Genomic DNA, 17,203 nt, shown 5'->3' on the forward strand with positions numbered 1-17,203 from the left:
ATGATTGAGTGAGAAGAAAATAAAAAAGGAATGAGGAAAAGTAACAACCCAGGCCAGCTCCCGCAGTCTCAAGTGCTAGGCTGTCTACTATGCCCCTAAGTTGATAGCCTGCCCCAGCATCAGCCTGGGACCCTTGGTCCCAGTCTGAAGCCTATGGACAAAGGCTCCTGGCATGCCCCAGTGCACAGACATCAACTCAAGGCCACAAAGATCACAAATAATAAAGGAGACATAACACCATCAAAGGAATAAATGAACTACCAGTAACCAGCCTCAAAGAAATGGAGATCTATGAACTGCCTGACAAAGATTTCAGAGTAATCATGCAAATGAAGCTCAGTGAGCTACAAGAGGACACATATAGGCAACTAAACAAAATCAGGAAAATAATACATGAACAAAATGAGAAGTTCAACAAAGAGATAGAAACCATAAAAATGAATATTAGGCCACAAAATAAACGTTTGCAAATTTAAGGAGATTGAATCATATTAAATACCTTTTCTGACTTGAAAGATATGAAATTAGAAATTAATAATGGGAAGAAAATTCATAAGTAGGTGGAGATTAAATAGCAGATTCTTAAGTAACCAGTGGGTCAAAGAAGAAATTACAAGGAAATCAAAAGATACCTTGAGACAAATGAAAATGGAAAAACAACATATAAAACTTATGGGATGCAGCAAAAGCAGGTTTAAGAGATAATTTTATAGTGATAAATACCTACAGTAAGAAAAAAGAAAGATCTCAAATTAACAACTTAACTTTTCACTCAGGGGACTAAAAAAGAATACATTAAGCCCAAAGTTAGAAAAAGGAAAGAAATAATAAAGACCAGAACAGAAATAAATTAGAGACTAGCAGAACAGTAGAAAAGATCAGTGAAACTAAGAGTTGGCATTTTGAAAAGATTTAAAAAATTGACAAACATTTAACTAGACTAAGAAAAAAGTGATAACTTAAATGAATAAAAACAGAAATGCAAGAGGAGATGTTACAACTGATACAATAGAAATACAAAGGATCATAAGAGAATACTAGAGATCTAAAGCCCTGGCATGATGATTATCATTAATAACACTGTATTGGATACTGAAAATATGCTAAGAGAGTAGCTTTCAGGTTCTTCTTCATTCACACACAGAAGTTAACTATGTCAGGAGGTGATATGTTAGTTAGCTTGACTGTAGCAATCATTTTACTATGTATATATATTTCACATCATCATGTATTACATATAGTATATACAAATTTACTTAAAAATATACAAATAAATAAAAAGTTTACAGGACTGCCCACAGGAAGAAACACTGTAATCTAATCTCACTATGAAAAGTCAGAGAGAATCTTGAAAAAAGCAAGGGAAAATATCTCCATGTACGAAAGAGTTTTCATAAACAGTGGATTTCTCAGCAAAAACATTACAGACCAGAAGAGAATGGGATATTATATTCAAAGTGCTAAAAGAAAAGAACAGTTAACCAAGAACACTATATCCAATAAAACTGGTTTTCAAAAATGAGGAGAGGGGCTCCTGGGTGGCTCAGTCCATTAAACAGCTGCCCTCAGCTCAGGTCATGATCCCAGGGCCATGGGATGGAGCCCCGCATCAGGCTCCCTGCTCAGAGGGGAGCCTGCTTCTCCCTCTCCTGCTCCCCCTGCTCTCTCTCTCTCTCTCTCTCTCTGTCAAATAAATAAATAAAATCTTTAAAAAAAATGAGAAATATGGACTTTCCCAGATAATCAAAACCTAAGGGAGTTTATCACCACTATACCTGCCTTGAAAGAACTGACAGAGAGAATCCTTCAAGTTCAAATAGAAGGACACTACACCGCAACATAAAAACATACAAAAATATGAAGCTCTTTACTAAAAGTAAATATAGAGACAAATACAAAGTCATGTGGTACTATAATAGTGGTGTGTAAATCACTTTTAATTCAGATATAGAATATATAAGATGAAAGCATAAAAATAACTATAACTATAAAACTGTAGATCGCTATGAAATGTAAAAGATTTAATTTGTGATGTCAATAACAAAAAGTGGGTGGAGACGTAAAGGTGTAATGTGTTTGTATATGATTGAAGTGAGGTTTTTATCAGTTAGAAATATATATTTGTAACCATAAGATGTCTTATGAAATCCCCAATGGTAACCATAAAGAAAACCCTTATAGAAGATGCACACAAGAAAATGGGACTGAATCAATGCATGCTGCTACACACGTGCACGCACGCACACACACATGCAACATACACAGAGGAAAGCAGCAAGAGAGGAAAATAGGGACAAAATAGCTGCAAGTCAGAAACAAATGGCAATAATAAGTCCTTCCCTATCAATAATTAATTTGAATATAAATGGATTAAACTCTGCAGTCAAAAAACAACGAGAAACATCTATATGTTGTTTACGAAAGACTCACTTTAGATACAGGGACATACCTAGGCTAAAACTGAAAGGATAGCAAAAGATATTTCATGTGAATGGTAACCAAAACACAGCAGGGACGGCCATACTTCTATCAGAAAAAAGAGGCTTTAAGTCAAAAACTGGTAGACCTCACACACAAACAACATGCCATCCAATAGCCGAATACACGTTCTTCTCAAGTGTACCTGGAACATTCCTCTGGATAGATCACATATTAGGCCACAAAACAAGAAAATTTGAGAAGTTTGACATGATACCAAGTATATTTTCTGACTGCAGTGGAATGAAACTAGAAATCAATAGCAAAAGGAAAACTGGAAAATTCACAAATATGTGGAAATTAAACAACGTACTCTTGAACAAGCAATAGGTTAAAAAAGAAACCACATAGGAAATTAAAAAAAATACCTTGAGACAGATGAAAACAAAAATATAGCATACCAAAGCTTATGTGTCATAGCTAAAAGATATTAAGAGCAAAGTTTATAGTGGTAAATGCCCACATTAAAAAAGAATAAAAAAGTAACCTAACTTTCCTTAAGGAGCTAGAAAAAGGACAAGCTAAATCCAAAGTTAGCAGAAGGAATAAAGTAATAACTATTAGAGCAGAAATAAATGGAATAGAAAGCAGAAAAATAGTAGAAAAATCAATGAAATTAAGAGTTGCTTTTTTTTTTTTGTAAAGACTAACAGAATTGACAAACCCCTTAGCTAGAGTCAGAACAAAAGGAGAAGATTCAAGTAAATAAAATGAGAAATATAAGGGCTTACATTAAAATTCATGCCATAGAAATAAAAAGGATCATGAGAGTACTATGAACATTTATATGCCAACAAATTGAATAACCTGGGAAAGAATGGGTAAGTTTTAGAAACAGGCAATCTACCAAGACTGAATCAAGAAGAAATAAATAATCTGAACAGATATATAATGAGTAAGAGGATTGAATCCATAATCAAAAAGCTCCCAGTAAAGAAAATCCAAGACCAGATGGCTTCACTGGAGAATTCTACCAAATATTTAAGGAAGAATTAACACTAATCTTTTTCCAACTCTTCCAAAAAGTTGAAGAGGAGAAAACACTTTGAAATTCATTCTGTGAGACCAGCATCACCCTGATACCAAAATCAGACAAAGATATTACAAGGAAAGGGAACTATAGACCATTGTTCCTGATGAGTATTGATGTAAAAATCCTCAACAAATACTAGCAAACTGAACTCAGTAGCACTTTTAGAGGGTCATATACCATAATCACACAGGATTTATTTCTTGAATGCAAAGCTACTTCAACATATAAAAATCAATCAATGTGATATACCATATTAACAGAATAAGGATAAAAACCATAGGATCTGTATTTCAGTTAATATAGAAAGAGCCCTTGACAACATTCAACACCTTTCCATAATAAAAAGACTCAAGAAACTAGTAGTAGAAGAAAATTACCTCGGGAAAATAAAAGCCATATATGAGAAGCCCACAACTAATATCATACTCAGTGGTGAAAAACTGAAAGCTTTCCGCCTAACATCAGGAACAAGGCAGGGATGTACACTCTTGCCATTCTATTTGACATGGTACTGGAAGTCCTAGCCACAGCACTCAGGCAACAAAAAGAAATAAAAGGCATCCAAGTTGAAAAAGAAGAAATAAAATTATCTGTGCTGGATGACATATGTATAAAACCCAGGAGATTCCACTAAAAAACTTCTAGAACTAATAAAGAAATTTAGCAAAGCTGCAGGATACAAAATCAACACACAATATCATTTGTGTTTGTGTATACTAACAATGAATAATCCCGAAAGGAAATTAAGAAAACAATTCACTTTACAATAGCATCAAAAGGAATAAAATATTTAGACATAAACTTAACTAAGGATTCAAAAAACTTGTGCACTGAAAACTACAAAGAATTTCTGCAAGATATTGAAAACACAAATAAAAGAAAATATATCTCAGGTTCATGGATTGGAAAGCTTAACATTATTAAAATGTGCATACTCCTCGAAGTGATCTGCAGATTCAATGAAATCCTTATCAAAATAAATCTTAATGACATTATTTTAGAAATAGAAAAAAAATCCTAAAATTCATATGGAATCTCAAAGGACCCCAAATAGCCAAACTTGAGAAAGAACATCAATGCTGATTTCAAAACATACTACAAAGCTAGCATAATCTAAACAGTATGGTACTGGTGTGAAGACAAAATAGCCCAGAAATAAACTTTCATATATTGGTCAAATGATCTTTGGAAAGGAGGCCAAGGGTACACAATGGGGAAATAATTATCTCTTTAATAAATGGTGTTAAAAAATTGTATATTAACATGCAAAAGCATGAAGTTGGATCTTTACCTTAAACCATAAATAAAAATTAACTCAAAATGGAATAAAGACCTAAATGTAAAACCTAAAAAACATAAAACTCATAGAAGAAAACAGGAAAAAATCTTCATGAGATTGAATTTGGCAATGAGCTCTTAGATATGACAATAAAACCACAGACAAGAAAAATAATAGACAAATGAGACTACATCAAACTTAAAAACTTCTGTGTAGCATATGAAACAATCAAAAGAGTGGAAAGGCAAACTACATAATGGAAGAAAATATCTGCAAGCCATTTGTCTGATATTGGGTTAATATCTACAATATATTTTTAAAAAGATTTTATCTATTCATGAGAGAGAGAGAGCATAAGCAGGGGGAGAAGCAGAAGGAGAGGGAGAAGCAGGCTCTCCAGGGAGCAGGGAGCCCGAGTCGGGGCTCGATCTCAGGACCTGGGGATTAGGACCTGAGCTGAAGTTAGAAGCTTAACTGACTGAGCCACCCAGGCACCCCTAATCTCTACAATATATTAAGAGCTCCTACAACTCATCAAAAAACCCAAATATTTTTATTTAGAAATAGGCAATGGACTGAATAAACATGTCTCCAAGGAAGATTTAGAAATGGCCAAGGAACACATGAAAAGATGCTCAACATCACTAATCATCAGGGAAATGCAAATCAAAACCATAATGAGATATGACTTCACTATCAAAAAACAGAAAATAGATAACCAGTATCAAAAAACCAGAAACTAACAAAGTGTTGGCTAGGATGTAGAACTTATAGGCTTTGTGTACTATTGGTAGGAATGTAAAATGGTACAGCTCCTATGGGAGATAATACGGAGCTTCCTCAAAAAACAAAACAAAACAAAACAAAATAAAAAACCTAAAAATATAATTACCATATGATTCAGCAGTCCCAATTCTGGGCATATATCTAAAATAATTGAAAACTTGATCTTGTAGAGATATTTGCACTCCCATATTCATTGCAGCAGCAAACATGGTAGCTAAGATATATGGAAACCACCCGTGTTTATCAATGGATAGATGTGGTGTATATGTGTACAATGGAATATTATTCATCCATGAGGAGGGAAATCCTGCCATTTGCTACATCATGGAACAAACTTGAGGACCTTACATGAAGTGAAATAAGCCAATCACAAATAGACAAATACTTCATGAGTCCATTTATAAGATGTATCTAAAGTCATCATACTCTCAGAAACAGAAAACTGAATTGTGGTTGCCAGGAGCAGGGTAGGGGGACAAAAGAGAGTTGTCACTCAGTGGATAGAGAGTTCCTATTTTGCAAGATGAAAAAACTCTAGAGATCTCTTGCACAACAATGTGCGTATATTAAGTCTATTGTACTGTGTGCTTAAAAATGGCTAAGATGGTACATTTTATGTTATATGTTTTGTACCACAACTAAAAAGAAACCAGCAAACTTACCCAACCTGGCATATGAATTCAGAGACACCGATCCCCTCCTTCTCTCTGAGCTTTCTGATCCTAGTGATAACATTTTGCTTGCTGCCTCAAGTTTCATTAGCAGAGGCACCTAGTATTCTGTTGGAAGATGCCTGGTTTTAAAGTCAAAGGACATGAGCTTGCTTGCTCTCTGGCTCCTCCAGAATTCTTTTATATGCTCTTAGACAAGTCACTTAGACTTTTCTATACAGATTCAAAACAATGCTTGCTTAGGATAATTGTGAGGTTTAAATGAAAGAAGGAAAACAGAAGTCCTTTTAAAATTGCCCTATAAGTATGTTAATTACTCTTCTGTAACTTTGTAAACATAACTTAAAGTCCCCTGAAATTTCCTTCCAAAAAACTGAATCAGAGACTATAAGCAAGGGTTTTACAGACCTCCTGGCTGACTCTATTAATTGCATCTGAAAATCAAACAAAGAATTTTTATACTTTGAGAATTTTTTTTACCCTGTAGAACACTTTTTTAAAAACTGATCATTAAAAAGTAGTTTAAAGCAGTTCATCTAAATATAGAGATATATGTAGATATAGATAGGCATACCTATATGTAGATATAGATATAGAGGGCATATTCTTTGCTGGATAAAATGATGGGAAATTCAGTGGGATGAACTAGTGCTGCTTCAGTCCAGTGGTTCTCAAATGGAGGTGATTTTGCCACTCAGGGAACATTTGAGACATTTTTGATTGTTACAATTGGAGAGGTAAGTGCTACTGACATTGAGTGGCAGAGGTCAGGGATGATCCAAAAAATCCTGCAGTGCGCAGGACATCCCCACACAACAAAGAATGATCTAATCCAAAATGTCAGTGTGCTGCTATGAGAAACTTTAGATGACTCTATGGAACATGCACTCTTGTAGATTAAGCTGCTATTGGATCCTAACCACTAAGAAGTTATAATGACTACTATGGAACCCTATGTTTTGCCCATTGCCCACCTTCTCCAACTGACTTCAGGGACTTATCTCCAGTATCCCCAAAGACTACTCCATCCTAATATGTCTTAAGTCAAAATTTATGTGGAACCACTGTGGAAACTCGTAAGACACGACAGACCACAAAGGCATTAATATGCTGCTGACACCAGCTGTAAATCTTCATCTCATCTACTGCTGACAGTGCTATCTCCAAGATTTCAAAGAGCCTGAAAGAAGTGGACTCCTGAGTAAAAAACAAAAACAAAAACAAAAACAAAACCCAGCTGTCTTAGAATCAATGTTGGTGATATAGGGGTAGAGCTGCCCTGCAGGGGAAGGCATTTTGAGAGTTTATCTCTTGCGGACTTCACCCCCAGTTGAAGTTTATGCTGTCCTCCTTCCTTACAGATTACCTTCACTTTTTTTTTACTCCCAAGCCTTACCACCACACATGATTTGCTTCTTCTATTATAAAGGTCAGTCTAAAGTTACAACAATATTGCACATGATAGCTTACTTTCTTAGTCCTTTTTTAGACTGGTTATTTCCCCAAAGTTACACTAACTGAGGATGTGGAGAGATTTTTAACTGATGGCTGTTAGAAGATGTCTGGAATCTTGAAGTAGAGGCTCTGTGGTCTGCGACTTCCTGAGCCCCTGTTTTTATGCACATAGCCTAACCCCTGAAAGAACCTGACTCAGGAGATGCCACAACTAGGCAGTATGATACAGAAGATGTGATGGGTGAATGCAGCGCACATGCATACCACATTCCCTCATGCAAGCTGCCTTCGTAGCTGGGAAGCAGTATAGAGAAAATTGTCTTAAACACATCCTCTGTGGTTTGATTCTAAGTGGGAAAAGATTGGGTTGTAAAGGATGCTTGAGTTCTTGGGAATAAATAATAGTTTATTTAATTTGGAGGAGTTGAATAGGCTATTATATGCTTGATTAATGTCAACAATGAACGAGGGTCCTCATCACCATCTGGAAAGTCTAGTCATATGCCTCACTTCCCACAATCCTCCCATTCTTTACAGAATATTCTGAAGGGAAATATTCGGTGATGATTTTCCTGATTATATTCTTTTGATGAGGTTGCCACTCAAAGCATTCGTTCGACCACTTGACCGGTTGTATGGGAGTTCTCTGAATGTCAAAGAGATCTGAGGAGGTGGAATTAGTCTTTTTTTAAAATAATACCTTAATCAAATTAAATGAGAAAGATTTTGGCAACTGTATCTACTTCTGAAATTTACCTTTAAAGGGTGTATTGTGTAATCAGAATTCTAACAAGGAGTCAACACCATTCTCTTAGTGAAAAAATGACTTTTTAAAATTTGTTTGCTGAAGCTGAACAGCCTTGAAAGAAGATGGAAAGATAGCCAATAAATTCAGTGTCTTACTGGGAGACTCGGCAAATACTGACTATCACTATCCTAACAAATCTTAATGAAAAGCTAAATCTACCTGTGAACAGAGGGAATTGATTGGGAATAGATTTACTTCATAAAGACTAAAATCAAGTGGTCATACAGTACTGTTTTGTCAAGCTTGGAAAAGCTTTCTCATTAAAAAGAAGAAAATTCTATTATACTTTATCTTCACTGTTGCACGAGGGTCCTGAAACGATTTTGTTACCAGCAGTACGACCTGACGTGGGCAACCAGAGCAAAGGCAGGAGTAATTGAGTCTTGGAGATAAACACATCTCACCCTTCACACAAAAGCCGGTGGTGTAAGTGAAAATGGTCCCAGGAGTCTTCCCTCAATACATTGCTCCTAAAGAATTAAATAAAGTGTCTGGCTTAAGGATATCTTTGGGAAGGGAAAGTGCGTCCTTCAGACCTGTGTGATCTCAGAAACATACTAGTGCTTAAAACGGCATGTGGAGAGCTTTGCACTGCTCCAACTTCAAAAAAAAAAAAAAAATGTGTGCACTGGCCTATAAAACATTTTTTTAAATCGGATTTGAAGATGTTTATTGCATTCTGGTTTGATGAAAAACGAACAAAACATACATGTATTTAGCACGAGCTGGCGGGATACACCGAGCCTAACGGTGCGCAGCAGTCTGAGAACGGAGTCGTGAGCGGCCCCGCTGTGATGGTTTCCTGCAGCAGTCAGGCACCAAGCGTTAAACAGTCCCCAGTTCTCTCCTTTCAGCACTGGCAGCCCCTCACCGTTGTCTCTCGGTTCCTTAACAGTATCCAGACCTCCAACGAGCTCCCCTTTCACATACAGCTGAGGGTACGTGGGCCAATTTGAGTAAGTTTTTAACCCCTGCCGAACTTCTTCATCCTCCAATATATCAAATGTCTCGTATTCAACACCAGTATTATTTAGTATTTCCAGAATTTGTTTGCTGAATCCACATTTTGCTTCCTGTTTGTTTCCTTTCACAAAGAGCATCACAGAAGCTTTATTCGTCAGTACTTTGAGCCTTTCCTCTAATTTGGGAGCTTTTAGGGCAAATTGTATCTAGTTCATCAGATGCTTCAAGTTCCTTAATTATATCAAGTCCTCCTATGAGCTCTCCAGAAACATAGAGCTGGCGATAGGTGGGCCAGTTGGAATAGGTTTTGAGGCCCTGACGAACTTCTTCATCTGAGAAGATATCAAAACTGCCAAACTGAATGTTTGTTAAGGATTTCCACCCTCTGCTTGCTGAAACCGCAGCGCGGCTCCTGAGGAGTTCCCTTCCTAAACAACGTGCAAGGGGCGGCATGAGTTAATTTCTTCAGGCAAAGTTTGAGATCTTCTTTAGGATGCTCGTTACCACTGGGTGGGAAGGAGCCGCTAGATGCATGGCGCTGAACTTTTTTGGTCAACTCTGGGGCATGTGCGCCATCTAATCGGTCGATTTTCTGGGAATTCTTGAAAAACAGAAAGGTGGGAACAGAATGAATTTCCTATTTTTCAGATACTTCAGGAACGGCTTCAGCTTCCAACGTCACAACGAAACTTGAGGCTGTTCTTTGGCTAATGCTGCCATCACGTCGTTCATCTGAGCACACTGTGGAGCCCATGGCGCCCAAAAATGGACCACAAGGAGGGACTTGGCTCTGAGGCGCAGCAGCTCCTCAAACTGCTGGGCTGAGCCAACCTCCACCACAGCCGCCGCCGCCTCAGCCGCCCCCACCGCCATGCTGCCGCCGCCAGACAGGAGCAAAGAAGCGTGGGCTGCCGGCGGGGGCGGGGCCTCGGGCGGTTGCGCGCGGAAGCCGCCCTATAAAACATATTTAAACAAATAATTTAGAATCTTCTCTAGGCTGAATAGTAAATTGTTGATCCAAAGTTTGCTGCTAAGTCACCTGAAGTTGATAGGCTTGTAGATTGAGTACTAATAATTTAGCCTTCCCTGGATCTGGAAATTCCAAGGGTTGGGCTAGCCAATTGTATACCCATCTCCCACCCGGTTTATGAGTAAGTTGAGATATTAAAAGTAAGTAAGGGTAAAAGAGCACATTCATTGTGGCCAACTTTGAGGGCAGGACTGAATTTGTTAGTAAAGTGGTTTCTCCTACCAAATTTCTCCTACCAGAATTAGGCATATGCCTACCACCACACTCCTAGTTAGCTAGACCAAACACTTAGACATGGAGGCAAGGTTGTTCCCCAAACGAGGAAAGATAATGCTGAGCTGAGTATGCCTAAATAGTTATTCTTTTGTAAACTACCAATTGAAAAAGGCCACTTCCCTAGGAGTAAGATGAGTCAAAGACAGACAGAGGCCAGGAACGTGCTTAGACAAATGTCCCCAACCCAAAGTGGATTCCTTTTACAAGTCAGTCTTTGAGTTGTATATAATGCCAAAGCATTCATGTGGTGTGTGTGTGTGTGTGTGTGTGTGTGTGTGTATGTGTGTGTGTAATTTTTTTCTAATGACAGAAAACATTCCTATGAGATGTCTAATATTCTCAGACTAAACTCTTGTGAGTTTGGAATCCTTACCAAAATTTAAATAATACTTTCCCCAGGAATTTATAAGAAGGAAGTAAGATTACATTTATGGGGATGAACAATAAAATCAACAGGTAGATGTCAAATCAGAGTAAAAAAATGCCAAATTGCCATAAGGAGACAATGATACTCTGAGTTGAATATTTTAATACAATTAAAGAAAGAATTAAGTCCACCTACAGTAGGAGGACTAACTAAGGAAAGAGACTGAAAGAGAGACGGAAAGAGACTGAAAGAGAGACAGAATGAGAGAGAGAGAGGATTCTTTAGCTGGGCTCATTAAAACACTGTCCATGGAGGAGGAAACCTTTGTCAGCTGACTGTCAGAAACTCAAGTCCCATTTATAAAGGTTTTCCTCTGTTCTTTTTAACCATGTGATTTCTCTGACTTTTATTACTTTGATCCCTTGCTTGAGGCAACTTTGACTGGATGTTGCTGTCTATGTAAGTCTGCTGAGCGAGATAGTGTTCTGCTCATGAAACTTCATGTTTGTTCAGTAGCTGTGAAAATAATTTCTCCATGGCATCTGATTTTCTGTTCACTATGTATAATGTCAACCAGAGAATGTGATGATTGTGTTAATGCCAGTATCCCGAATTATGTCATAGTGCTATTTTCCTTGGAAACTAGTAAATTATGACTTCAGTTTTATAGATTCTTTCCTGTGAGCCTGGATAAGGTGAACCTGCTCCTGATAAGTAGATTCAGTATGGATATACTGACCAAGTAATATTTCTGTGCATGCAAGGCTGAGGGAGAAAGGGGTGTCAAAGTAGGCCACATGATTGAAGCAAAGATTAGACTGTGGGAAAATGACGTATAAAAGATTGAATTATACAATGATTATAGGAATATAGCTGCATAATTGCATGGGCCCAATTACATAAAATTTACTAAAACTTCTAAAATATACACTCGAGGGGCGCCTGGGTGGCTCAGTTGGTTAAGCGACTGCCTTCGGCTCAGGTCATGATCCTAGAGTCCTGGGATCGAGTCCCACATCGGGCTCCCTGCTCGGCAGGGAGTCTGCTTCTCCCTCTGACCCTTTTCCCTCTCGTGCTTTCTATCTCTCTCATTCTCTCTCTCTCTGAAATAAATAAATAAAATTAAAAAAAATAAAATATACACTCGATGTTGTTGCTACAACAAATTAGAGGAAAATAAGGAAGCATGATCTGGTCATGCAAATTGAAGGAACATAAGGACATCAGTTAAAAATCTGAAGAACTAGAGATCATTCGCAGCTATCTCAGAATTGTTGAGAAGGCTAAACAGACATGATATCCCTATATTAATGGAGGTATGATGCACAAAGGTAATTGCTAATGAGTTCCATGTAAAGAATAGTCTGATTACAGAATGCTTCCATATTTGGGGGGAGGCTGCTGGAAACTCATTTATTTTCAGACTAGACATGGCAACAAGAAGACATTATTGCTGAATGATGAAATGAGGTTATGGGATATAAGGAAGATAAGAGAAGCAAGAAAAAATAGAGATTTAAAAAAGCGAAACATGTAGTATGCTAGCACTTTGCTGTGCACAGGTAAAGTACATACCAATGATATTAATGAATAATACTATCTGATATTTGTTGACCTGTTATTTATGGCAGACATCATAATGACTTTTGTATGTTCTTTATCTTATTTAGTCTTATGCGTCAAATGTCACCTTATGCGTCAAATGTCACTGTTAGCTTCATTTTATAGACAAGGGAATGGAGTGATGAAGTGATATCATTTGATGAAAGTTATGTCACTAATAAATGGAGCTGTTAATGAACCAAGGTTCGATGAATCAACTAAGAGCTCAATAGCTTAACATTACATTTTATTACCAAAAATAGTAATGAAGTATATAGAGAAATATACCAGTGTTTTTGTTTTATGGAGCAGTGTATCAAATTCATTTTTATTCAAGAAACTTAACAGAGAAGACAGACTGATAACTGGATTGTGAGCAATAGTTTGAAAGATGGAAGCTATGCAATTTAGTAGGCAAAAGAAAATAGTATTTTCTTTGTTTTGTAAAGTACAGGCAATTTCTCAGAGTCTTTTCAAGGAAAAGCAAAATTAGGGAATAAATCACACCAGATAATTTTGAGTCTGGTGTTTGTCCTTGAAAACTATACATAGAAGGTTACTGAGACACTATAGAGGAGGAAACAAAAAATCTTAGGTGCTCATCTACAGTTCTACTTGTGTTTTATAGTTTTCAATGTATTTTAATATGTAGTTTTGAAGGAGATTTTGCTGAAGTAGAGAGCTTGGATGTATTATTCCCATTAAATTATGAGAACAGTCACTCTCAGGTTAAATGACTTGCTTAAGATCATACACCCTGTAAGAGACAGATGCAAGACTGTTGCTCATGTGTCAACTCTCTCATGAAAGTGCTGAATTGCTAAGTCATAACTTGCCATGAGTCTACAATTCAATGCAGGAAAGAAAGTTGGACCTAAATGTTAAACCAGTCAGGCTAGGAGTCATATCTGAAGATACAAAGTAGAAAACATGGATAATGAGGGAACTTGGAGACAAGTGATTGCCTCCTGGGAACCTCCACTTGGATGTTAGATTAATGTTACGGTTGCTCCTTACTTTGTTTCCCTTTATTTTCTAAAGACAAGGGGCTTTTTTCTCAGGATTATTTTTACTCCTAGGCTCTTTGGAGGCAATCCATGGGGTGAGTTAGGGACACAGCTGCATTCTGCATTTTTCGGAACACCTTTAAAATATAGGGTTCTTTTTTTTTAAGATTTTATTTATTTATTTGACAGAGAGAGAGAGAGAGAGAGCACAAGCAGGGGGAGCGGCAGGCAGAGGGAGAGGGAGAAGCAGACTCCCTACTGAGCAAGGAGCCTGATGTTGGGCTCCATCCCAGCACTCCAGGATCATGAGCTGAGCTGAAGGCAGACGTCTAACTGACTGAGCCACCCAGGTGCCCCAAAATATAGGGTTCTGGCATTCTATAGTCATTAAGAGCATTGCATTATTGAAACCCAGCTGCAGCATAATGTGTTCCTGGGCAAATTGCATAACATCGGCAGACCTCACTTTTCTCATACATAACACAAGTATAAAATACTGACATCGATTTTCTTTGCAGATTACATAGTGTAATGTGTGTGAGGTTCTTAGCCCAATAACTCATATAAAGAAGTGCTCAGCAAATGATAACTATTATTTCTTTTGCTAGAATATGAATATCGTCTATAGGAGTGAGTAAAGTTTCTAATGTGACACATCAGTTTTGCTGAGTTCTAGGAGCTCTAAGATCTATCTAGAATCCTGCTTATTGAAATACATCCATATAGATATCCCAAAGGTGCACTGAATGCAACGTTTCCAAAACTGAACTAACTTTCCCTCTGAACCTGTTTTTTGTCCTCACTTAAATGAATGGTATCACCATTCACCTGATTGTCCACATCAGGTGCCTCGTTGTAGCAAAGCTTCCTTCATTTCCTTCACTAACAGTGTCTGAATGTCTATAGACTCTACTTCCAAATTGTTGGTGGAATCCAAACTCTCTTCCATGCTCTCTTTGGTTGAAGAAGTCACCACTGTGTGTGGAGACTAAGTAGTGTTCTCCACCTGATCTAACTGCATCCAGTCTTATTTTCCTCCTAACTGCTCTCCACACTGCTTCCAAAGTGATTTTTCTGAAATTCAAACTTGAAAATGTCATTGTCTCCCTCTTAGAATCCTTAACTAGCTCCTGCCAACCAGCTGGATACAACTGCATTTCCTTAGGCCAGCACACAAAAGCCCTTCTGATGGGGCCTACTCTTCAGTTTCATCTCTCTCTGTGGACTCCTCTCTCTCTCTCTCACAACCTTTCTCTCTCTCTCTCTCACTCTCTCACTGCATTATGCTTGTTTATGATTCTGTGCCTTAGTTCGTATAGTTCCCCTATTTTTAGCAGATTCATCCTGACCTTCTGAGATCATGATACCCGAGCATCTCCTCTTCCTGGAAGCCTTGTCTGGCTGACTCCCATGTTTCCTTTCTCCCTCCTCTCTCAGTTCCTGCAGGCCTCTTCTGTAGAACTGGCCTCAGTATATTGTGTGTCTACATTTGACCTCTGCCAGCCACATTGCGAGTGACCTGATAGATAATCTATTTCTTCTTCATTGAGCTTTGGTTGTGTCTGTCTTTCAAAGACTTTTGTCAATTTCATTAGCATTGTCAAATTTACTGTCTTAAAGTTGTTCATACTATTCCATGATTATCCTTTTAATATCTGTAGTCTCAGTAGTCATTATCACCTCTTTTATCTCTTCCATTAGTAATTTCTGTGCTAGTTTTCTTCTGAAGGTTTATAGTCTTAGGTTTCACATTTAGGTCTACAATCAATTTTAAGTTAATTTTTGGATATGATACCAGACATGGGTCAAAGTTGTTGTTTTTTTCCTATTTTTTATATGGATATTCAGTTTTTCCGATACAATTTGTTGAAAATATTATCCTTTTCTCGGTCAATTGCTTTTCCATCCTTGTTGAGAATCAACAGTACTTTTTGAACATTCAAATAATTTTGCATCCCTAGAATAAACCCCGCTTGCTTATGATCCTTTTACATTTTAAAAGTCAATTTGCCAAAATTTTGGTTAAGTTTTTTGTATCTATGTCTGTGAGGGAAATTAGCCTGGAGTTTTCTTCTTGGAAAGGTTTTTAACTCTAAATTTAACATAAGTAGATACAGGTGACCAATTTTTTGTGCTTTCTCTTTTTTTACTGATCAGTGTAGCAGAGATTTCTCAATTTTATTGATTCTCTGAGATAACCAGTTTTGGGTTTCACTGGTATTTTTTTTTTCCTATTCTACTGATTTTCGGCTCTGATTTTTTTTTTTTTTTATATTTTCTTTCTTCTGCTTGGGTTAGGTTTAACTTGCTTTACCTTTTTTATATTTTTTGAATGGAAGAGAAGCTCTCTGAATTGAGACCTGTCTTCTTTGATAACAGAATTTTGTGTATAACTTTGTAGTTATTGGAGCCATTTACTGCTGCTGCTGCATCTCTGAAGTTCTGATTCATTCTCTGGTCATTTTCATTTAATTTAAAATACTTTCTCACTTTTTTCTTTTTTTATATATAGTTATTTAAAAGTGTTATATGGTTTCCAAATCTGTGAGGATTTTAAGTTATCTTTCTGTTATGGATTAATAATTTAATTTCATTGTGATCAGAGAATATGCTTTGTATATGAATTAAATCATTTTAAATTCACTGATACCTGTTTATTGCTTCAAATATGTTCCACCTTCATAAATGTTCTATGTGCTCTTGAAAAAAGGTATGCTTTTATTGGGTGGAGCGTTTTATTAATGTCAGTAAGTTAGATCAAGTTGTCTGTCGCTATTCAAGATTTCTATGTCTTTATTGATTTTCTGTTTATTTGTTCTATTAATTGTTGAGACACTAGTATTTAAGTCTCTGACTATAATAATGGATTTGTCTATTTTCCCTTGGAATTTCATCAGTTTTTATCTTATGTATTTTGAAGCTCTGTTATGAGATCACAAATGTTTAGAAGGTTATGTTTTCTAGATGAATTGACCCTTTTATAATTATGAATTGACTTTCTTTAGTCTCGCTAATATTCTTTTGACTAAAATCAACTTTCTCTGTTGTTAAATAGCACCACCAGCTTAAAGAAAAATTTTTTTTAGCATATCATACCTTTTTTTACATCTTTTTACTTTCAGATTATTTGTCTTTATATTTAAAAATATGTTTTCTTATACCCAACAACACAGCATATAGTTGGATTTTCCCCTTTCATACATTTTGATACTTTATGCCTTACAAATGGTATCTTCAGACCATTTGCATGTAGCTATGATTTTTAAATTTTTTCCAGCTTTATTGAAATATAATTAACAAATAAAGACTATCTATATTTAATGTGTAAAATATGAAGATTTGATGTACATATACATTGTGAAATAGCTACAAAAATCAAGTTAATTAACAGGTCCATGACCTTATGTAGTTAGCTTTGTGTGTGTGTGTGTGTGTGTGGTGAGAACAT

The 17,203-nt window shown here is 36.7% G+C and overlaps 1 pseudogene; it reads right to left on the reverse strand.

Annotated features, from left to right (window-relative positions):
* Positions 1–7,291: 7,291 nt before the first annotated feature.
* On the reverse strand, positions 7,292–10,346 carry LOC114210285 (glutaredoxin-3 pseudogene; annotated as a pseudogene).
* Positions 10,347–17,203: the final 6,857 nt, after the last annotated feature.

The sequence above is a fragment of the Eumetopias jubatus genome, unplaced genomic scaffold (genome assembly GCF_037043125.1).
Source record: "Eumetopias jubatus isolate StellerSeaLion01/CBP00866 unplaced genomic scaffold, mEumJub1_p1.0 scaffold_3, whole genome shotgun sequence".
Taxonomy (NCBI): Eukaryota; Metazoa; Chordata; class Mammalia; order Carnivora; family Otariidae; genus Eumetopias; species Eumetopias jubatus.